At 40.4% G+C, this 23,906-nt stretch overlaps 1 pseudogene; it reads right to left on the bottom strand.

The window, feature by feature from the left end:
- Positions 1–12,387: 12,387 nt before the first annotated feature.
- Positions 12,388–13,531, bottom strand: LOC123854334 (nicotinamide phosphoribosyltransferase-like; annotated as a pseudogene).
- Positions 13,532–23,906: the final 10,375 nt, after the last annotated feature.

The following is a 23,906-nucleotide window of genomic DNA, read 5'->3' on the forward strand; positions in this document are numbered from 1 at the left end:
AAAAAACAAAAGTCCAGGGCCAGATGGCTTCCCAGGGGAATTCTACCAAACATTTCAAGAAGAATGAATACCTATTCTTCTGAAACTGTTCCAAAAAATAGAAATGGAAGGAAAACTTCCAAACTCATTTTATGAGGCCAGCATTACCTTGATCCCAAAACCAGACAAAGACCCCATCAAAAAGGAGAATTACAGACCAATATCCCTGATGATCATGGATGCAAAAATTCTCACCAAAATACTAGCCAATAGGATCCAACAGTACTTTAAAAGGATTATTCACCACGACCAAGTGGGATTTATCCCTGGGTTGCAAGGTTGGTTCAACATCCGCAAATCAATCAATGTGATACAATACATTAACAAAAGAAAGAACAAGAATCATATGATCCTCTCAATAGATGCAGAAAAAGCTTTTGACAAAGTATAGCATCCTTTCTTGATCAAAACTTCAGAGTATAGGCATAGAGGGTACATACCTCAATATCATAAAAGCCATTTATGAAAAACCTACAGCGAATATCATTCTCAATGGGGAAAAACTGAGAGCTTTCCCCATAAGGTCAGGAACGCGGCAGGGATGTCCACTATCACCACTGCTATTCAACATAGTATTGGAAGTCCTAGCCACAGCAATCAGACAACAAAAAGAAATCAAAGGCATCCAAATTGGCAAAGAAGAAGTCAAATTCTCACTCTTTGCAGATGATATGATACTTTATGTGGAAAACCCAAAAGACTCCACCCCAAAACTGCCAGAAATCATACAGGAATTCAGTAAAGTGGCAGGATATAAAATCAATGCACAGGAATCAGTGGCATTCCTATACACCAAGAACAAGACAGAAGAAAGAGAAATTAAGGAGTCGATCCATTTAAAATTGCACCCAAAACCATAAGATACCTAGGAATAAATCTAACCAAAGAAACAAAGGATCTGTACTCAGAAAACTATAAAATACTCATGAAGGAAATTGAGGAAGACACAAAGAAATGGAAAAACGTTCCATGGTCATGGATGAGAAGAACAAATATTGTGAAGATGTCAATGCTACCTAGAGCAATCTACACATTCAATGCAATCCCCATCAAAATACCATCCATTTTTTTCAAAGAAATGGAACAAATAATCCTAAAATTTGTATGGAACCAGAAAAGACCCTGCATAGCCAGAGGAATGTTGAAAAAGAAAAGCAAAGCCGGCGGCATCACAATTCCGGACTTCCAGCTCTATTACAAAGCTGTCATCATCAAAGCAGCATGGTACTGGCACAAAAACAGACACATAGATCAATGGAACAGAATAGAGAGCCCAGAAATGGACCCTCAACTCTATGGTCAACTCAACTTTGACAAAGCAGGAAAGAATGACCAGTGGAACAAAGACCGTCTCTTCAACAAATGGTGTTGGGAAAATTGGATAGCTACATGCAGAAGAATGAAACTGGACCATTTCCTTACACCACACACAAAAATACTCCAAATGGTTGAAAGACCTCAATGTGAGACAGGAGCCCATCAAAATCCTAAAGGAGAACACTGGCAGCAACTTCTTTGACCTCAGCCGAAGGAACTTCTTCCTAGAAACATCTCCACGGCAAGGGAAGCAAGGGCAAAATGAACTATTGGGACTTCATCAAGATAAAAAGCTTTTGCAAAGCAAAGGAAACAGTCAACAAAACCAAAAGACAACCGACAGAATGGGAGAAGATATTTGCAAATGACATATCAGATAAAGGGCTAGTATCCAAAATCTATAAAGAACTCATCAAACTCAACACCCAAAGAACAAAGAATCCAATTAAGAAATGGGCAGAAGACATGAACAGACATTTTTCCAAAGAAGACATCCAAATGGCCAAAAGACACATGAAAAAGTGCTCAATATCGCTGGGCATCAGGGAAATCCAAATCAAAACCTCAATGAGATACCACCTCACACCAGTCAGATTGGCTAAAATGAACAAGTCAGGAAACGACAGATGTTGGCGGGGATGCGGAGAAAGGGGAACCCTCCTACCCTGTTGGTGGGAATGCAAGCTGGTGCAGCCACTCTGGAAAACAGTATGGAGGTTCCTCAAAAAGTTGAAAATAGAGCTACCATATGATCCAGCCATTGCACTACTGGGTATTTACCCCAAAGATACAAAAGTAGGGATCCGAAAGGGTACGTGCACCCCCATGTTTATAGCAGCAATGTCCACAATAGCCAAACTGTGGAAAGAGCCAAGATGTCCATCGACAGATGAATGGATAAAGAAGAGGTGGTATATATATACAATGGAATATTATGCAGCCATCAAAAGGAATGAGATCTTGCCATTTGCAACTACGTGGATTCAACTGAAGGGTATTATGCTGAGCAAAATAAGTCAAACAGAGAAAGGCATGTATCATATGGCCTCACTGATATGAGGAATTCTTAATCTCAGGAAACAAACTGAGGGTTGCTGGAGTGGGGGGTGGGGTGGGAGGGATGGGGTGACTGGGTGATTGACCCTGGGGAGGGTATGTGCTCTGGTAAGAGCTGTGAATTGTGCAAGACTGTTGAATCTCAGATCTGTACCTCTGAAACAAATAATGCAACATATGTTAAGAAAAAAAAAAAAAAAGAAGAAGGTAGCAGGAGGGGAAGAATGAAGCGGGGGAAATCGGAGGGGTAGATGAACCATGAGAGATGATGGACTCTGAAAAACAAACTGAGGGTTCTAGAGGGGAGGGGGGTGGGAGGATTGGTTAGCCTCATGGTGGGTATTGAGGAGGGCACATTCTGCATGGAGCACTGGGTGTTATGCACAAACAATGAATCATGGAACACTTCATCTAAAACTAATGATGTAATGTATGGGGATTAACATAAGAATAAAAATAAATAAATAAATTAACTAATTAATTAAAAAAAAGAAAGAAATAAAACTAGAGACTAGACAGTGTATAGCAGAATAGTTTAAAATTCAAACTCTGCTATCAGATTGACCATGATTCTGGTCTTTCTTAGCAGCTTACAAGCTCATATCTTTTTTTTAAAATTTTTTAAAATTTTATTATGTTATGTTAGTCACCATACAATACATCATTAGTTTTTGATGTGGTGATCCAGGATCCATTGTTTTCGTATAAAACCCAGTGCTCCATGCAGTATGTGCCCTCCTTAATACCCATCACCAGGCTAACGCACCCCCCCCAAAACCCTGTTTGTTTCTCAGAGTCCATAGTCTCTCATGGTTCATCTCCCTCTCCAATTTCCCCCCCTTCATTTTTCCCTTCCTTCTGCTAGTGTCCTCCATGCTATTCCTTATGTTACACAGATAAGTCAAACCATATGATAATTGACTTTCTCTGCTTGACTTATTTCACTTAGCATAATCTCCTCCAGTCCCATCCATGTTGATGTAAAATTTGGGTATTCATCCTTTCTGATGGCTGAGTAATATTCCATTGTATATATGGATCACATCTTCTTTATCCATTCATCTGTTGAAGGGCATCTTGGCTCTTTCCACTGTTTGGCTATTGCGGACATTGCTGCTATGAATATTGGGGTGCATATGGCCCTTCTTTTCACTACATCTGTGTCTTTGGGGTAAATACCCAGGAGTGCAACTGCTGGGTCATAGGGTAGCTCTATTTTTAATTTTTTGAGACACCTCCACACTGTTTTCCAAAGTGGCTGTACCAACTTGCATTCCCACCAACAGTGTAAGAGGGTTCCCCTTTCTCCACAACCTCTCCAACATTTGTTGTTTCTTTCCCTGTCCATTTTTGCCATTCTAACTGGTGTAACGTGGTATCTCAGTGTTGTTTGATTTGAATTTCCCTGATGGCTAATGATGATGAACATGTTTTCATGTGTCTGTTAGCCATTTTTATGTCTTCTTTGGAGAAGTGTCTTTTCATGGCTTCTGCCCATTTTTTGACTTGATTAATTGTTTTTTGGGTGTTGAGTTTGAGAAGTTCTTTATAGATCTTGGATACCAGCCCTTATCTGTAGTGTCATTTGCAAATATCTTCTCCCATTCTGTGGGTTGCCTCTTTGTTTTGTTGACTCTTTCCTTTGCTGTGCAGAAGGTTTTTATCTTGATGAAGTCCCAAAAGTTCATTTTTGGTTTTGTTTCACTAGCTTTTGGAGATGTATCTTGAAAGAAGTTGCTGTGGCCGATTTCAGAAAGGTTACTACCTATGTCCTCCTCTAGGATTTTGATGGATTCCTGTCTCACATTGAGGTCTTTCATCCACTTTGAGTTTATCTTTATGTATGGTGTTAGAGAATGGTCAAGTTTCATTCTTCTGCATGTGGCTGTCCAATTTTCCCAGCACCATTTATTGAAGGGACTGTCTTTTTTCCATTGCATATTTTTTCCTGCTTTGTCGAAGATTATTTGACCATAGAGTTGAGGGTCCATATCTGGGTTCTCTATTCTGTTCCATTGGCCTATATGTCTCTTTTTGTGCCAGTACCATGCTGTCTTGGTGATCACTGCTTTGTAATATAGCTTGAAATCAGGCAACGTGATGCCCCCAGCTTTGTTTTTCTTTTTCAACATTTCCTTGGTGATTCGGGGTCTTTTCTGGTTCCATACAAATTTTAGGATTGTTTGTTCCAGCACTTTGAAAAATGTCTTTGGAATTTTGATCAGGATGGCATTGAAGGCACAGATTGCTCTGGGTAGCATAGACATTTTAACAATGTTTATTCTTCCGATCCATGAGCATGGAATATTTTTCCATCTTTTTGTGTCTTCTTCAATTTCTTTCATGAGTGTTTTGTAGTTCCTGGAGTATAGAACCTTTACCTCTTTGGTTAGGTTTATTCCGAGGTATCTTATGGTTTTTGGTGCTATTGTAAATGGAATTGTTTCTCTAATTTCTCTTTCTACAGTTGCATTGTTAGTGTATGAGAAAGCAACTGATTTCTGTGCATTGATTTTGTATCCTGCCACATTACTGAATTGCTGTATGAGTTCTAGTAATTTGGAGGTGGAGTCTTTTGGGTTTTCCACATAAAGTATCATGTCATCTGTGAAAAGCGAGATTTTGACTTCTTCTTTGCCAATTTGAATACGTTTCTTTTCTTTTTGTTGTCTGATTGCTGTTGCTAGGACTTGTAGTACTATGTTGAACAATAGTGGTGAGAGTGGGCATCCTTGTCATGTTACTGATCTTAAGGGAAAGGCTCTCAGTGTTTCCCTATTGAGGATGATATTCGCTGTGTGTTTTTCATAGATGGATTTTATGAACTTGAGGAATGTTCCCTCTATCCCTGTACTCTGAAGACTTTTAATCAGGAAAGGATGTTGTATTTTGTCAAATGCTTTTTCTGCATCAATTGAGAGGGCCATATGGTTCTTCTCTCTCCTCTTAATGTGTTCTATCACACTGATTGATTTGCAAATGTTGAACCACCCTTGCATCCCAGGGATAAATCCCACTTGGTCGTGGTGGATGATCCTTTTAATGTATTATTAGATCCTATTAACTAGGATTTTGTTGAGGATTTTGGAATCCATATTCATCAGGGATATCGGTCTGAAATTCTCCTTTTTGATGGGGTCTGGTTTAGGGATTAAAGTAATGCTGGCTTCATAGAGTGAGTTTGGAAGTTTTCCTTCTGTTTCTATTTTTTGAAACAGCTTCAGGAAAATAGGTATTATTTCTTCTTTGAGTGTTTGGTAGAATTCCCCAGGGAATCCATCAGGCCCTGGACTCTTGTTTTTTGGGAGGTTTTTGGTCACTGCTTCAATCTCGTTACGGGTTATTGGCCTATTCAGGTTGTCAATTTCTTCCTGTTTCAGTCTTGGCAGCTTATAGTTTTCCAGGAAGGCCTCCATTTCATCCAGATTGCTCAGTTTATTGGCATATAGTTGTTGATAATAATTTCTAATAATTGTTTCTATTTCCTTGGTGTTAATCATGATCTCTCACCTTTCATTCATAATTTTATTAATTTGTGTTCTTTCTCTTTTCTTTTGGATAAGTCTGGCCAGTGATTTATCGATCTTATTAATTCTCTCAAAGAACCAACTTCTGGTTTTGTTGATCTGATCTACTGCGTTTCTGGTTTCTAATTCATTGATTTCTGCTCTAATCTTAATTATTTCTCTTCTAATGCGTGGCTTAGGCATCGTTTGTTACTATTTCTACAGTTCTTTAAGGTGTAGAATTAATTGGTGAATTCGGGATTTTTCTATTTTTTTGAGTGAGGCTTGATGGCTATGTATTTCCCCCTTAGGACTGTCTGAAGTATCCCATAGGTTTTGGACCTACGTGTTTTTGTTCTCATTGGTTTCCATGAATTGTTTCAGTTCTTCTTTGATTTCCTGGTTGACCCAAACATTGTTGAGCAGAGTGGTCTTTAGCTTACAAATATTTGAATTTCTGCCAAATTTTTTCTTGTGAATGAGTTCTAGTTTTAAAGCATTGTGGTCTGAGAATATGCAGGGAATAATCTCAATCTTTTGGTATCGGTTGAGACCTGATTTGTGACCCAGTATGTGGTCTGTTCTGGAGAAAGTTCCATGTGTGCTCAAGAAGAATGAATATTGTTTTGTTTAAGGTGGAATGTTCTGTATATATCTATGAGGTCCATCTGGTCCACTGTATCATTCAAAGCTCTTGATTCTTTGTTGATTTTCTGCTTAGATGATCTGTCCATTGCTGAGTGGAGTATTAAGGTCTCCTACAATTAATGTATTGTTATCAATATGATGATTTTGGTTAATAGTTGGCTTATGTAGATGGCTGCTCCCATGTTGGGGGCATAGATATTTACAATTGTTAGATCTTCTTGTTGGATAGACCCTTTAAGAATGATATAGTGTCCTTCTGTGTCTCTTATTACAGACTTTAGTTCAAAATCTAATTTGTCGGATATAAGAATTGCTACCCCAGCTTTCTTTTGAGTTCCGCTGGCATGGAAGATGGATCTCCATCCCTTCACTTTCAGTCTGGATGTATCTTTAGGTTCAAAATGAGTCTCTTGTAGGCAGGATATGGATGTGTCCTGTCTTTTTATCCAGTCTGCAAACCTGTGTCATTTTATGGGAGCATTTAGGCCATTCACGTTGGGAGTGATTATTGAAAGATAGGAATTAATTGTCATCATGTTGCCTGTGAAGACATTGTTTTTATAGATTGTCCCTGTAAATTTCTGTTTTATATCACTCTTGGGGTCTTTCTCCTTTTATAGAACCCCCCTTAATATTTCTTGCAGGCCTGACTTAGTAGTCACATATTCTTTCAGTTTCTGCCAGTCATGGAAGCTCTGCATCTCTCCATCCATTCTAAATGAAAGCCTTGCCGGATAAAGTATTCATGGTTGCATGTTCTTCTCATTTAGTACCCTGAATATGTCTCACCAGGCCTTTCTGGCTTGCCAGGTCTCTTTGGATAGGTCTGACGTTATTCTGATGTTCCTCCCTCTGTATGTAAGGAATCTCTTCCCCCTAACTGCCCTTAAGATGGTTTCCTTGGTTCTAAGATTTGCGAGTTTTACTATTACATGCCGGGGTGTTGGTATGTTTTCCTTGACCTTGGCAGGGGTCCTCTCTGATTCTAGGACACAAATGTTTGTTTCATTCCCCAGATTAGGGAAGTTTTCAGCTACGATTTGCTCAAATATATCTTCTAGTCCTCTCTCTCTCTCCACTCCCTCCGGGATTCCAGTAATTCTGACATTAGAATGCTTCATGGTGTCACTTATTTCTCTGATTCTATTTTCATGGATTCTGAGTTGTTTTTCCCTGGCCTCCTCTTTTCCCTTTTTATCTATTAATTGGTCTTCAAGGTCACTAATTCGTTCTTCTGCCTCACTTACCCTAACTGTTAGATTATCTAGATTAGATTGGATCTCATTGATAGCATTTTTAAGTTCTGCCAATTCAGCTTTCATTTCTGCCCTTAGAGACTCTATATTGCCATTAATTGATATCTCCATTCTAGTTATTGTCTTCACAATTGCTAGCCTGAATTCTGTCTCTGACATCTTGGTTATGTCTGCATCCATCTGTAAATCTGTGGCATAAATCATAATCTCTGAGTCTTTTCTATTTTGGGGGTTCTTCCTCCTAGTCATTCTGTTGAGGGGTGGTTGAGGGAATGTATGAGTCCAAATTATTGACCAGAACCCAAGCAAGATGCACCTGTTTTCTAGGGACCTTAAGGTTGCTGGCCTCTTGGTCTCCCAGCCTGTCTTCTGGGGGTGAGGCCTGCCTCATTGTTACTCAGGCAACCCTGTTTGGGCAGAGTTGCCCTGCTCCCCTTTGGGGGGATGGGCTCAGTGAAAACCGTTTTTTGGGGGCTTTTGTTCTTTGGCAGCTTTCCCTGGTGGCTTTCTGCGTCTCTTTCAAGAGTCAGAGCAGAAGAGACTGTTTCCAACCCTCTGCCTCGGAGCAGAGATCACAGTCTGTTCTTCAGTGAGCTCTCCAGGCCACACTATCTCTGTTTCTGTCTGTACTGCTATAAACTGCAGTGGCCTCGGTTGTGCGCCCCTCCACAGTGCCCCCGGTTCTCATTTCCAGGTTGGGGCACATCTCTGCCCTTTGTGCTTCTAAAACCGCTAGCCGCCTCCAGTTCGTACTGTGGCCCCGCCACTCTGGGTTTCCATCCGGGGGTCTGCCTAAAGTCCTTTCCCCACCACTACTGGTCTGCGAGTCTGTGCCTTGTCCCCAGTGTGGGACAAAGCGCAATGGTGGTGTAGGATCCCCACGGCCAGGATCCCTCCCCCTGTCATTTATCCTCCGATACCTGCCCATGGAATCACAGCTCCCCACTTCATACCTCGGAACCAACCACCTGCAATATTCTGTTTGTAGAGATCCAGATCTCCTTACATCTCAGGCTGATTTTGTGGGTGCTCAGAGTGGTCTGGTAGGTATCCAGCTCAATTCCAGGGACCTGTTGGAATAGGGTCCCCTAATCCTCTGCCAAATTTTCCCCCTCCCACATACCACAAGCTCATATCTTTAAGCAAGTTACTTAATGTTCCTGAGTGTTAGCTTTATTTATTTATTTTTGGAATGTTAGGTTTTTTACACATAAATGGACATAATAATAAGCTCATTACCAAAGGACTATTGTGAGGGTTTAAAAAGATTTGTGTAGAGTCTAGTCCATGGTATATGCTCAAAATATTTTAGCTGTTGTTAACTTTGTGTCTTGAATGGCAGCAAGCACAGGACCACAACAATAAATATGTGTTAGAATGTATAGAACCAAGTAAGGAATCTGTAGCTGTCTAGGTATTTGGAATACAATACAAGGAAAGCATCAAGAAGCAGGTAAACCCCTGCACTCAGACAACATGTTTTAAAGAAGATGTGTCCCTAGAGAAACTTCCATATATTCAACTAGTGAGGAAGTGTGGTCTTTCCTTCCTGCCGGTCCCTTGACTAGCTCCTTTTCCTCATCTGCACTTGTTTCTGTGAATTCTTAGGAAATCTCTAGGCATTTTCTTTTCCCGTATAAGTATGCTAAGTTTCTTTGAATAAAGTCCATTCTTTTTTGTCTGTATCCTTTACCTATAGAACTTTGTGGCTCAACCATGGTATCTGTTTACTTGGGGGCGGGGGTATTTTATTTCTATCGTGGCTTATTAGAATAATGAAAGAGTGGTTAAGTGTGGATTGCACATCCATTATTCCCTAATTGCTTAAGTGGACAAACAAAATTTCCTTAGAATCACTCTGTTGCTGCTCAGAATCCACACGGGCTTCATGCCCTTGTCCTCACTGTTGTTGGGGATGAGGAGCTTCATCAGACTTTGACAGTGGTCCTACCCTGTTCAGCCAGTCACCAACTTTACAAAATGAGAAGAAATTATAAAGTCAAATTTGGGGAGAGAGAGAGAGAAAGGGAGAAAGACAGGGACAGAGACAAGGAGGGAAGGGGAGAGAGACAGACAGAGACAGGAAGGGAGGAGGAGAGAGAAACACACAGAAGTACAACAAACTTTTATTTCCACATTCAGTCTACTCTTAAAGCTTATTTTATTTGGACTTCAGTTGTACCAATCTTCATTTTTAATTGCTTTGTTGAAGATAGTCAATTTTTTTCATGGTCCAGCTGATAAATCTTCACAGTATGTGGGTTTTGCAAAGTTGTAAATGGCTAATTTATTTTACATTTATTTTTCTGCCAGGGTTGAAGGGCCATATCTGACTTTGCATTTGGCATGAACTTTTAGCACCTTTTCTACGACAGCATTTATTCTTCTCACTGACGTTGACTCCATCAGAAAGCTCACGAATCTTAAAAGCTAGAATTTGGCAGTTGATTTTATCCTCCTGTTATGTAGTATGTGCAGAGGTGCACCTCCCCCAGCCCTCTGTGAGAACTGAAGAGCTTCCCCCAGCTGCTGAGGATATTGGTGGCTCACCGCACTTAGAAGCCCTTTCTGGGCGATGTTATCAGCCAAAGGTCAAGCCCTCTGTCTACAGTCTGGACACACCCTACCCTGATTAGCACAGGCTTTTGAAAGCTGGGCCCTTTGCCTCAAAGGGAATGCCTTAGAAAGGCCATCCCATTTCCGTGGGACTGACTGAGGCCTTTCTTGGGACTAAATCATAGGTAAATCTTCTCTTCCCAACTCTAGTTCTATCTCTTTCTCAAATGTGTTGATCTTGAGAGTGTTCCTCAAGAAGCTACTGTTTTAGTATAGGTTTTATTATTATTTAGGTGTGAAGGAGATGATTGCCACTGTGAAGATAGCTTGTTACTCAGTTCTCAAGAAGAGGGGGCCCACCACACCATGGTGGGCAACACAGGGAAACACTGGGGTCAGTCAGGAGGCAGTGGGAGAGGGAGGTCCTATGAGCAAGAAATATGACTGGGATCTTCAAGGGAAGGAACAAATGATGTCCACTGACTGCCATAGAGGTAGCACTTATTCACCCAGTTGGGGGTATGGATTCTGAATTGTTAGGTTTGCATTTCAAAGAACACTTCAGGGCATCTGGGTGGGCTCAGTTGGTTAAGCATCTGCCTTCAGCTCAGGTCATGATCCCAGTGTCCTGGGATTGAGTCCCACATCAGGCTCCCTGCTCGGCGGAAAGCCTGCTTCTCCCTCTCCCACTCCCTCTGCTTGTGTTCCTTCTCTTGTTGTGTCTCTCTCTGTCAAATAAATAAATAAAATCTTAAATAAAAATAAAACTAAATAAAAAGCGCACTGGTAGTCAGTTTGGTTGCTGTCTCTAGAAATTGGGCAGTCCCTCTAGTGTTGGGAAGGCCCCAAATGTCAAAGCATCAGAATACAGAAAATGAAAGACAGGGCTAAGACAAGTTCCTACACAGACATCTTCATCTCAGATTCTGTCTCCCCGGGAACCATATCTAGGGTGTCTTTCATCTCTATATCCACAATGCATGGTGTGTAGGCTCTTAGTTCTCTGAATGTTGTATGAGTAAAGGCTTAATAACTGATTAAAAAAAAAAAAAAAAAAAGCCCTAATCAGTGGCATTTGCCAGTTTGCATGGTGCAGTGCTCCCGTCATGGCTAACCTCAAGCCATTATTGATGTCACTGCAAGTGGAGCTGGGGAGAGATGCATATAGTCAGTCCTGGGGAGCCAGTGGGAGCTGGCTCCAGCATATCACTGGCACCTCCTCAGAGAGAGAGAAGACATTTTTATGAAGCACTTTCACCAGCTAGAGTATAACAAAACGCTACATCACTAGGACTTAATGAGTTTTCCTACTAATTCCTTATCTAACATTTTCCACATGTTGTAGGTTTACAACCTGATTTTCTCCAGGGTTTGTTCTAACATAATTTTCAAACTGTTTAATAACACAAGCAACTTTGTTAAGGCCATACTTTATTTAAGGATTAATGGAAAAAAAAGGGCAATGTAATTTGTTTTCAAATATTTTTTTAGAAGTCTGCACTCAAAAATCATGAAGAGTTGGAAAGACTCTTAAATCACTAAAGCTTTAAATATACCTAACACAATCTTGTTTGTACAAAAATACAAGTTAAATATAAACATAAAGCAATCATGGTAATTTTATTCAGATCTGTTTCATGTGATCTCCAGTTCTATATAAAAGTTCCTCAGTTCTGTTATTTGTGAGGAGATCAGTACCAGATTGAATTACTATCTGTTGGCATAGAGCCCTAAAAAGCTTACTTCAACATTAATCTCTCACATGATTAAATGCATTTCCTAATTAGAGATTACTTAAATGTTGGGGAAAACAAATGAAAAGGGCAGTATGTTCATAAACCAACAAATAACATGGCTGTAATGTATCATAGAACATAAAGAAATACATGTGTAAATAAACGTGTTGTATTACATACACATATGATGCCTGCTTACACGTGTACCCACACACCCACGTGTGCTCATATATCCAGTCATAAAGCAAGGCCTAATGTGATGCATTTTCTGGCTCATTCTTTAGTTTTGCACTTTTTCTTCATATGTGAACAGCTCCTTGCCATCCTCCCACTCTTGAAGGCAGTATGGAGAAGATCATGACCAAATTCTTCAAGGTATCTTTTTCTCACGTGCAACAAATTTCTCTGCCGTGTCCTATGTAAAGATAATCAGCCCTTTCTGGGCCTTTTGTTGGGATTAGCACCTGCATCCTTGAAGACATTAATCCCAAGTCCACACAGTACCTGAAGGGAAAATTCAAGGATTTCCTTGTTAATTTCTGGAGCAGAGCTCCACCAGCACCGAAGGAAATATTTTAAAACTCCAGTTTTGGGTTTTTGTTTTGTTTTGTTTATACTTTCTGTGATTTCACGTGAGGTCTATCTATACCATCCCCTTGACTAACACTAAGATAACATGGCAGCAGCTTGTTGCCCCTTGAATTCTCAGGAAAGGGAATTTCTTACCTAAAATATCTAAAATCTTTAATATAGTGTTAAGAGGATTTCAAGAAGCAGGTCTAATTATGAGTGGTGCCTCTGTACAGTTTGATAGATCTTCATCCCCTATTGTCTCACACATGTATTATAAATGGTATAGCTATCCCTGACTACAAATACAGGCACTGATGAAAACTGTGTTACTCTGTGTGCAAAAGCATCTTTGTCATGGTCTTTCCTTCAAGCTGTTGTGATACTATTTACTGCCAATGGAGCAGAATAGCCTGGAACAGGATCTTTTCTTCCATATTTTCAATTAGAGCAATCCCTGCTACGTACGTGTTCCTGTGAAGTTAACCAAGCGAGCAGGCGCTCCTAGCCAGCGGTGTCTTGGAAGAAGACTCCCCTGTAGCCAAAACCATGTAACTTTTATACCATCTGGGAGATCGCAATTTTCTAAGAAATATTTGGCCAATATTTTCTTCTCCACTCTAGAATTTGTAGTCACTGTGATTGGATACCAGGACTGAACAAGAACAATCTCAATATGCTTTGCAAGCCAGTAACACTCTGAATCTGTGTTTCCTACTGTGAAGAGAATGTTTCCTCTGGCAGGGACAGAACCCTCAGGAACAGCTTTTATTTCTCTTGGAAGATGTTCATCATGTTTCTTAAGAATGTAGTTCTATCCCTTTTCATTAAAGACACCATCTTGGAAAGTTCACTAATCTTTTATTCTGAAATGTCTCTTCTGCTGTTCATCCTACCTAGTGAATTTTTTTTTATTTCAGACACTGTCCTTTTCACTTCTGTAAGTATGATTGGGTCTCTTTTATATCTCTAGTGCCTCTACTTAACTCAGTCTTTCTTCCAGCTTGTTGAGTGGAGCAGCTGGAGTGCTGTCAGTGTATTTTTTCTTACCCTGCAAGGTGGATACATGGTGTTTGCTTTATATTACATATATTGCATTATATTACATTGGTAAATTTTACATTTCTATTTGATGTGCTTTTCTGCATGTGTATTGTATTTCAAAATGAAACATTAGATGGTTCAAGAAATCATATTAGCTCCAGACTCAAAACATCCCAAATTCAGATATTTCTCATCATTTCCACCATTTCTATCCTGATCCAACCCTTCATCATTCCTTAACCTGACGATAGTCAACACCACCCCATTGGGCTTGCTTCTTCTGTCCTTGCCCCTTCAGGCTACTTTGAGCTCATAGGCTAATGACATTGCTTTAAAATCCAAGTTGAATCACAGACCTGTACCTCTGAAACAAATAATACATTATGTGTAAAAAAAAAAAAAAAAAAAAGACAACGATAGCAGGAAGGAAAGAATGAAGCGGGGGGAGTCGGAGGGGGAGATGAACCATGAGAGACGATGGACTCTGAAAAACAAACTGAGGGTTCTAGAGGGGAGGGGGATGGGGGGATGGGTTAGCCTGGTGTTGGGTATTAAGGAGGGCACGTACTGCATGGAGCACTGGATGTTATGTGCAAACAATAAATCATGGAACACTACATCAAAAACTAATGATGTAATGTGTGGTGATTAACATAACATAATAAAATAAAATAAAATAAAAAATCCAAGTGGATCATGTCATTCCTCTTCTCAAACCCCGATGGCCTCCCATCTTACTCAGGGTCAAAGTCAAAGACTTTTTGTATCTTCTATAGCCTGACATGATCTGACGTCCTCTTATCTCAAACTATTTTCTTCAAACTTGTTCCATGTTAGCTACACTAGCCTCCCTTGTGTACTCCTAAATTCCTGTGTGCTCACCTTCTTCAGAGGCATTGCACCCAAAATTTCCTATGTCTCGAATACTCTTCTCTCTGATACCCCTGTGGCTCACTTCCGTATCTCCATCAAGTCTATATTCATATTTTATCTTCTTTGTAAGACTTTCCTCATTTCCCAGGTTACATTAGTGTCTTTTCATAGGCACCTGTATTCGCTTTTCTATTTATTTATTTTTTTGCATGGTACTTGCCACCATCAGTCATACTGTATATTTTATAGTCATTTGTTCTTTGTCTTCCTCAACCTGAACATAAACTCTGTAAGGGAAATGATTTTTATCACTTAAAAAAAATTAATAGCTTGATGCTTCAGTGCCTATATCACGGTCTCATGTGACGTATGTACTCAGTAAATATTTGTTGAATGAATACTCTTAAATCATTATTCTCTACTTTCAGGTAATTTGTCCTCCTTGAAATTAAAAAAAAAAAGCCTCTATTGTTTATTTCAGTGGCTTGTACATAATGTGAAATTAATAGCTGTTTGTTGAATGAATGACTCCATGCCTAGCTAGTGGCAATGTAGTCCTGTTTTCCTAATGGTTACAGATGGGAAGTAGGAGTATGTACTCTGATGTTCTATTCTTGGCTTTTTCTCTGACTCCATTCAATATGCATGAATATTCATTAGCTGTTTATTTTGGGACCGAAAGATCAAACACTCATTTAATAAACATGTTGGTATGGAAAACACTGGACAAGCCACTGCCGATTAAAACAAAGACCACATATTCTTCCAGGCTCCCAAAATGTGCCTGCAAAATGAAATGTGTCCCTGCATTCTATGGTGAGCTGCTAAACGTGCATTTGCATATGCAGATACCGGATTCTGCCCACAGATGAGTTAATTGCCGATACAAAGCAGCCACTGAGGACATACTTGCTTCTCTTGTAAAGGCCAATTCAGTTGTGTGGGCCACAAATGAAATGCATGCTGTTGGATCTGCAGGAATTGTTTCAGAGACTGGACACGATTACCTCTTTGCTGAAATAAATTAGGGAGCTGTTGGTGTCAGTTCTAAAATCCCCCTGATTTCTCAAACAGGAAGTATTGCTTGTTTTCCATGAAAATATGCTGCTGGCCAGAGAAAAACAAAAAACTACCTCTGTGCCTCAACCCTGGCACATGTGGAATGACAGCCATCCCTCACCTATCTTTCGCTGTGCCTGCAAGAGCCACAGGAATTCCCGCGAGAAGAAGCCCTGTGATCTTGCTGCTGGGTCACAGTGTGCCTTGGCAGTGGTGCTGGCCAGCCTTGACCCTGCTCCACGTAGGGAAAGTCTCTCTGAAATGCAATGGCCGGCCCTACAAAGAAGACTTAGAAGCTGACTGATCAGTGCAATCATAGAACTTTTTCCTATTGTGTGAAGGTCTACTTAAAATACTTAAGAAACGTTACAGTAGGCATCTGATCTAACATCACTTGACAGATGTGATATTGCAGGCCCAGAAAAGGGCAGGGACTTGTCCAAAATCACAGAACTAGTTACTCGCAGAGTGGGATTAAAACCCAGGTCATCTGACTTCTCTTACCACGGTCTTTCCACTGTGTTACTGTTACTGTCAAGGGCCTGCCTGTTAACCACACTGGCTCTCAAATATTCACATTTTTAAGAAGTCACCCAAGAAGCAAATTAAAAATGTAGATCTTTGGGACATGCCTCTCAGGAATTCTAACTTGGAAAGTCAGAGGTAGAGCCCAGGAATTAGGCTTTAGCATGTACCCCCAGGTGAATTTAATGTAGATAACATCAGGCTATAACTTGAGAAATTCTGGTACCCGGCAGAATGTCATCAGGGAAGACACATGGTACATAGCTTAGCATTACCACCTCAGAGCCAAATGACTTGTGTTTATAATCTCAGCTTTGCCAGGTGTATTTGAATGATTTTATTTTACAGCCTCTCTGAGTCTCAGTTATCTTACCTGTAGAATGAGAACTCACTAGGCTCTCGGGAGAATTGTATACATAGAAGTATGTGTGTGCATATGTGTAAAGTACAGTGTGCCTTGTGCATAGTACATGCTTAATAGATGCTAGTTATTGTTGTTATTGATTATATATCTTACACTTTTAAATATTCCTTAAGGGCGCCTGGGTGGCTCAGATGGTTAAGCATCTGCCTTCAGCTCAGGTCATGATCTCAGGGTCCTGGGATCGAGTCCCGCATCGCGCTCCCTGCTCCTTGGGAGCCTGCTTCTCCCTCTGCCTTTCTCTCTCACTCTGTCTCTCATGAATTAAAAAAAAAAAAATCTTTAAAAAAATAAATAAATAAATAAATAAATATTCCTTAAGTAGCAAGTGGTATTATTGATATTTTGAGAGAGCAACAAAATCATTTCCCAATTTCATTTACATATGTAAATAACATAGTATATGTAAAAATATAATATAAATATATTTCCCTTTGGCTCTACCATAGTCTCCATTGCTTCTCAGCCCCACCAAATCTATAACAGAAAATACCTGTGTGGGAGAGCAGGTATGATATCAACGATACCGTTCATCTATTCTTAAAGATATTATATTCTCTTTCCTTCCAGTGGGGCCTTAACTTAAATGGCCAATTGCATTCAACAAGCCTGGTGAGCACTCACATTTCTGATTGAAAGGAAATACGTTTAAGTAATTTAGACATTTCAGTATGTTTATTCCCACATAGGCTGGAGGTCTTTCGGTCCAGTGAGCTTGTCAAGTGCAGTGAAAATAGACACAACCCAGGTTGTCATTTCTATGTGTAAGCCTACAGGATACTGAAAAAGTCGACTGAGAGAAAAAGTAAATAAGGGCCAGAAATCGTCCAAAATAGTGACTTGAGTGCTACTTTATCATCAATTGTCTAAAATAACTTGATTGCAAAGAGTCTGAGGCTAGACGGTAGAAATAAACTCAAGTGTGATGTGACAGGTATGCCAGGGAAAGTGGAGATGGATGTCTGAGAATTTTGAGCGACTTTGGGGCTCTCTGAGTGCTTTAGATAGCACACATCACCTAGGAATCAGACACTCTGTGATTGACCTTACATTGTTTTTGGAAAAGTCTGAAGAGAGCCAGTCAGCTTGGCTATAGTGATGCATTTTATTATTGAAAATGGCCCCTAAAGATCCCATTCTAGGTGGTGGTGATAGCAGTGGTGATTCAGGTGTTTGCAGTGCATGAAAGGGTCTCCCTTTTGTTCTTCTAAAAAATCCAGATAGGGATCATAGCCGGTGAAAGCGGGACCATGGAGTTGAGGAAGGCCAGGGTTTGAATACAGTTCCATACTTCCCAGATGGGTGAAGTTGGGCAAGTTGCTTGGGATTTTGAAGGTTTGGTTTCCTCATTTGTAAAACAAGAGTCAGTTGCTGTCCTTAAAGTGTTGCTTTTATAATTTATGAATATATATATAAATTATTTAACATGTAGGGGCGCCTGGGTGGCTCAGTGGCTTAAGCGACTGCCTTCGGCTCAGGTCATGATCCTGGAGTCCCAGGATCGAGTCCCGCATCGGGCTCCCTGCTCGGTGGGGAGTCTGCTTCTCCCTCTGACCCTCCCCCCTCTCATGTGCTCTCTCTCATTCTGTCTCTCTCAAATAAATAAATAAAATCTTTAAAAAAAAAAATTATTTAACATGTAATTTAATCATATAAAGCACCTGAATCGTAGGAGATGATAAATAAATGCTTTCTCCTTCACGGCGGGATTAGTGGTCATAAAAGTATTAGAAGAAGCAGGGCACTTTTTGTAACAATGTGGTCTAATTCTACTTTAATCTTCTGTCTAAACTTAATATCTAGGTTGTTTGAATGATAGCCAACTCAAAAATGCATTTTCCCAATGGAAATAAATAAATGATGAAAATGTCAAAGAGAAGGAAGAGATTCAAAATAGTCTAGGATATTTTAAACGCATGAAGACTGACAGAACTAACAGGCCAGAGTCTATACAGTATATGAATGTACCTCAGATCTGTACTTATTATTACACATTTCCGGCAATAGGAGGTGGTGTCTCCATCTGAATCTGCTTAAAAACAGATAATAAACTCCAAGTGTTTTTATCCATTGATAAAACTGTCACATGCCAAGACCCTGAGCAGAGTTCTTAGATGACTAAATTGCTATCAATCTCTCCCCAGATTGGGAGAATAGAGACAAGTCCCAGGTTTGCATGGGCCAACTGAGCCTTCGTGAGTGCACTTGACCTTCCTCTCAGGTGCCCTATTGTCCTATTGTTCAACCTCTTTTGGACCTATCAAACGTTGCTCACTGGAAGGAGGTAATAAGCTTATTTAAACTGAGGTGTAAGTGACCGATACAGTTTTGTAAATCTTCTCAAGTCAGTATTTTTGCGTGATTGAAGAGGAGTAAATTTCTGTATATTTAACACTCAGACTTAAGTGATGAAGAATTTAGTGCATACAGTTTCAAACTTAAAATAGCCATTTTCACACACATGCCCAAAATGCTATGCTGTATACTTATTTGTAAACTGCTCTTACATATTGACCATTTTCATTTCATTATATTTTTATATTGTAATTTTAATAGCTGCAAGTGACCCTTCTGAACGTGGGTCTCATAGTTGGAAAGGGAATTGTTCCTAAGACTTGACTTCTGAAAACTAAATAGAGATTAATATTTTCAGAGAGTAATACTTTCAGAATTTCATGACAAATTTCTTAATGTTCTAGAAGGAAAACTGCCAGGTCATATAGTATGCAAATTTTTAAGATATAGTGACATATTATCAAAGTGAAGATTCCCATCCAAGTTAAAGAGAATGAGCACTTTCCCACTGTTACTGTCACTGGGTATCATTATTAAAAGCAATCTAGAGGACATGCGGACTCACAGCACGTTTTTTATCCGATTATACAGCCAATCTGTGGTAATGATGGAATATCATTGCCTACTCTGTTGAAAGCCTATTTTGTCCTGTTTTGTTGCTGGCTATGCCCCTCTCACAGCTAGAGTCAGCAGCTGTGAACATCTGCAAGCTTGATAAGAGCGCCATAAGAGTATGGTGAATGAAGCAGGCTTCTCTTTCCCTCCATACTAACAAAGACATAATTTAACAATTTCTGAGGGCCAATGCAGTGACGCAACCCCAGTGGATTTCCTTTAAGAAGGAAACTGCATGTGTTCACGTCTTTCTATTTTAACAACACAATAAACACAAATAACATTGCAATGCCACTAGAAATAGAATGATTCAAAGATAGGGCCTGTACCAAATGTCAGTGTGTACAAAAAATCCAATCACCATTATAACCAGATAAGGCCTCTCTCCCCTGTGGGCAATAGGTTGTTTTTTGAGATACCTTTTTTTTTTTTGTGTGTGTGCTATGAGAAGCAAAATCAATTCTTTATTTTTATCTGAAATACTTATGAAACCATTTTTCCTCTTCTGTAATCTGAAGTGGAAAAACCAACTGCAATTGCCTTTTTTTTTTTTAATGAAAGCACATATAATTAATAATTGCCTCAGGTGGTCCTGTAACTTGGAGATAGTGGTTTGCTTCAGAGGCCCCCATTTTTAAAGAAATGATCTGACAGGTAATCGGATACAAACTCCAGCATCATTTCCTCATGAAGTAATAGCAAAAATAAGACAAAAAGCATCGAAGTGTTGAATGGATTCGGTCTCCATTGTAGAACCTTGTCTCTTCGTGATCGGAATGCTTTTCCTTAGTCATCTCCATCCCACACACTGCTGCAGTCACCATGGATTTGACAATGGCCGCAAATGTGTATCTCTAATGCAGAACTCATCTTTTTAGCTCCCTGTAAATCTTAACGTCTCACCTGGCCGTTCCCCAGTGCCCATAGAACACAACAAGTCTGAAATCCATAAGCTTCTGCCTTAAAATTGGTCTTCTCCTACTCTGCCTGAGTGAAGGCGAAGAGCAGTAGCCACCTCATCAGCAGATCTCATCCTTTTCTCCATCTAGGTCTCTTAAATGCATCCATCTCTTTACCGCTGGCCCTTGTCTGGATTCAGATACTTCCCTCGTGCACCTACATGGACCTCCTCCCTACAAGCCACTGTAGTGAGTGTCTGTGAGTCCCGGCTTCCCTCCCCTGTCCTGTCCCTGCCCTTTCCAGGGTGTTCCCCCAAGAGCATTGGGAGTAGTCTTCTTAGACCTCAAACACGTCACCTCCAACTTAAAATGTTCTAAGGAATTCTCATTCATTGAGGATACGGAAAAATGTCTTGATAAGGCCCACACAGGCATAGGCTTTTCTGCCTACTTTACCGTTCTCATTTGGCACTATTCTCTGTTCATTTCTTGTGCGAAAGCCACACTCTCCTTTTGGTTTCTCAATTGCATCATGCTGTCACCTGACAGAGGCCTTTGAACACCTGTAAAGCGCCCCCCTGCAGCCCTCCCCGCAACCCAGGACATGCTTGTCTTCCTTTCTCTTCTGTTTATTTCTTGTCACTCTTCATCTGTCACCTCCAGAATCACTTCCTTGGGAAAACTTTGACTCACCAACCTAAGAAAGATTTCTCTAGTCTCTGCTCTCACAGAATTGCATTTCCTTCCCTCATATTACTTAGGTCAATTTTGTAATTACACACCTGTTATTTGGAATTATTTGATTAATGTCTGCCTGATAAGCTCTGTGAGAATGTGGACTATATTAGTTTACTAGGGCTGCTGTAATAAGTTAACACCAAATGAGTGGCTTAAATAGCAGATATTCGTTGTCTCACTGTTCCACAGGCTAGAAGTCTGAAATCAAGGCATTGGTAAGGCTGGTTCCTTCCGAACTCTGTGACTACAGGATTTCTTCCTGGCCTCTGTCCTTGGCTTAGAGTTGGCCACCTTCTCCTTGTGTCTTTATGTTGTCTTCCCTCTGTGCATATCTGTCCAGCGTCCAAATTTCTTTCTATAAGGACACCGGTTATATTGGATTAAGACTTACCCTAATGGCCTCATCTTAACTAATTACATATGCAATGGAACTATTTCTAAATAAGGTCACATTCTGATGCGCTGGAGATTGGGACGTCAATACATAAATCTGGGGAGACAGAACTCAACCCACAGCAGGGGCCACGTCCGTCTTGCCCAGCCTTGTGTCCCCAGTGCTCAGCAGTGTCAGAATCATAAGTGAACAGACAAATGATACTTCTTAGCATTCATGTAGCTACAGTGATCAGAAGCAGGGATTAGATCCTTAACACGGCAGGATAATTCCTGTATTATTTCTCCTCTTCCATCTTTACCATAAATTTTTCTTTTTCTAAAAAAAAAAAAAAAAAAAAATAGAGCAGGGATACATTCAAAGAGAACTGTTTAGTACAACATCATGTAGCTAAGATGGTTACCTAAATTCAGTGATGTGACGGTACCAGAGGGACTGTCCCTTGGTGGGAACTCAATAAATTTTTATATAAGAGAAACAGGATGGGTGGGGACGATGGCAGAGATGGGGAGGAGACATTGTTCCCAGTGGCTTTATGGATTTGAAAACACAGCCTGGAATATGACCAGAGACGCCTACTGCACTTCGTGCCTGAGACACCAAATGTGACATTGCATTTTCCAAAGATAGCTGCTGCAGTCTCTCATCCCAGTGCTCTTCTGTACTATGGTCTTGTCATGCCCACACAGAGACAGTCTGTCACTCCACACCCTGGAACCTGGGCAGGCCTGTGACTACCTTGAATGATACAATGTTGCCAAATGGACACTGTGCCAGTTTGTGCCTTTACCTGGCCCAGCAATTTTCAGTATTTTCTCTTGGCAGTCAAGCACATGTAAGAAGTGTGACTATCTTAAGACCACCTGTTGTCAGAAGACCAAGCCTCATGGAGAGGCCCATGGAAGAGGCCAGACTATGTGGAGGGAGGGAAGGTGGACAGGAACAGTGGAGGGGGGGCCAGATCTGTGAGTAATGAGGCCATCGTGGATTCCAGCCTCGTTGAGCCTTCCCGTGACTCCAACCCCAGCTGCTATCTGACTGAAATCTCACGAGAGACCATTGGGGTGAACTGCCCTGCTGACCTGAGTCCACCCTCAGGACTGGGGGACAGACTAATACATCGTTGTTTTAGGACAGTCAGTTTTAGGGCAGTTTGTTATGCAGCAGTGGGTAAGCAGAACTGTCGAATAAATACTCTGTAAATGCCTTGCTTATAGCAGGTGCTAACGGTCTCCTTTTTGGTGAACGGATATGTTTGTCTCCAGGGTCCAAAGAGAATGGACGGAAAGAAAACAGAGAAATGGATCTTTTGTGCAAGATGTGCAAAACCTCCTAGTATAAGTTTCCTGTCAGAATGTTTTTTCTTTGAAAAGACTCCTCTGCTGGAAAGCTTTCAAGACACTCAGAGAGCTAACCTTAAATGTTTCTTTCCACTGTCAGGTCAGGCAACCAGCTCAGACCTCGGGAACTGCAGAGGCTTTAGGAGGGAGCTCTTGATAGTGAGAATGAGAGGTGTGAAATAATTTCTTGGTTGGCAGCTGGAAACTGAGAATTTTATTCCTAGAAAGTGTTAAGATGTGAAGGGAAGGCATTTAGCCCCTTGAATTCAGTGTCTCATCAAAGTATTACCCTCTTCATTGCCCTGCCCCTATCCAAAACCAAACCTCCGTCTGGATCATTTCACTACGTGCAATGTTTTTATGTAACTAATCTGAGTGATGAACAATCTGTAGTTGGAGACTGACCGTTGGCAAATTAGTCAGCCTCAAGTACCCTTAATTTTCACTTGCTTAAAAGGCCAGGGTGATAAAGAGAGGTAGTTATTTTTTATTGATCAGTTTTGCATAGGATTAAGAAAGCTTCGTGCATCAAAGCAGACTCTTGCTTGTAGAAATAAGCAAGTCTCAGATTGTAAAATTAAACAACAAAAAAAAACCCACTTTCACACCCAAATGCATAGTTGTCCAGGTATGGGAAAAGTCTTTAGGTTGGAGCTCTCAAAAATATAATTTTCAATTATACACACACCACCACAACTTTATTGTTCATCTGTGTTCTTACTCATACTTGTGCACGCGTGCGTGCGCACACACACACACAAAAAATACACACATACACACATCTTTTCAGAGGTTAGAGCTCAACTTTTCTAGCAGCACTCATATAATCCACTTTCAATCTGTCTTTTGTCTTTTAAAAATTAAACCAGTGCATTTGTTGGTATTCAAGCGCCATGTAATTTACGCTATTTATATCCAGATTGGGTAGTTTTCAAAGAATATACCACACTTACATTTACAGGATTATCTCCTGAGAAGTGTAGAAGAGCTTATAATTTCCTGCCCACATTTTACTTTTG

The sequence above is a fragment of the Mirounga angustirostris genome, unplaced genomic scaffold (genome assembly GCF_029215605.1).
Source record: "Mirounga angustirostris isolate CCGP_5_RB_7025 unplaced genomic scaffold, mMirAng1.0.hap1 SCAF_7, whole genome shotgun sequence".
Classification (NCBI taxonomy): domain Eukaryota; kingdom Metazoa; phylum Chordata; class Mammalia; order Carnivora; family Phocidae; genus Mirounga; species Mirounga angustirostris.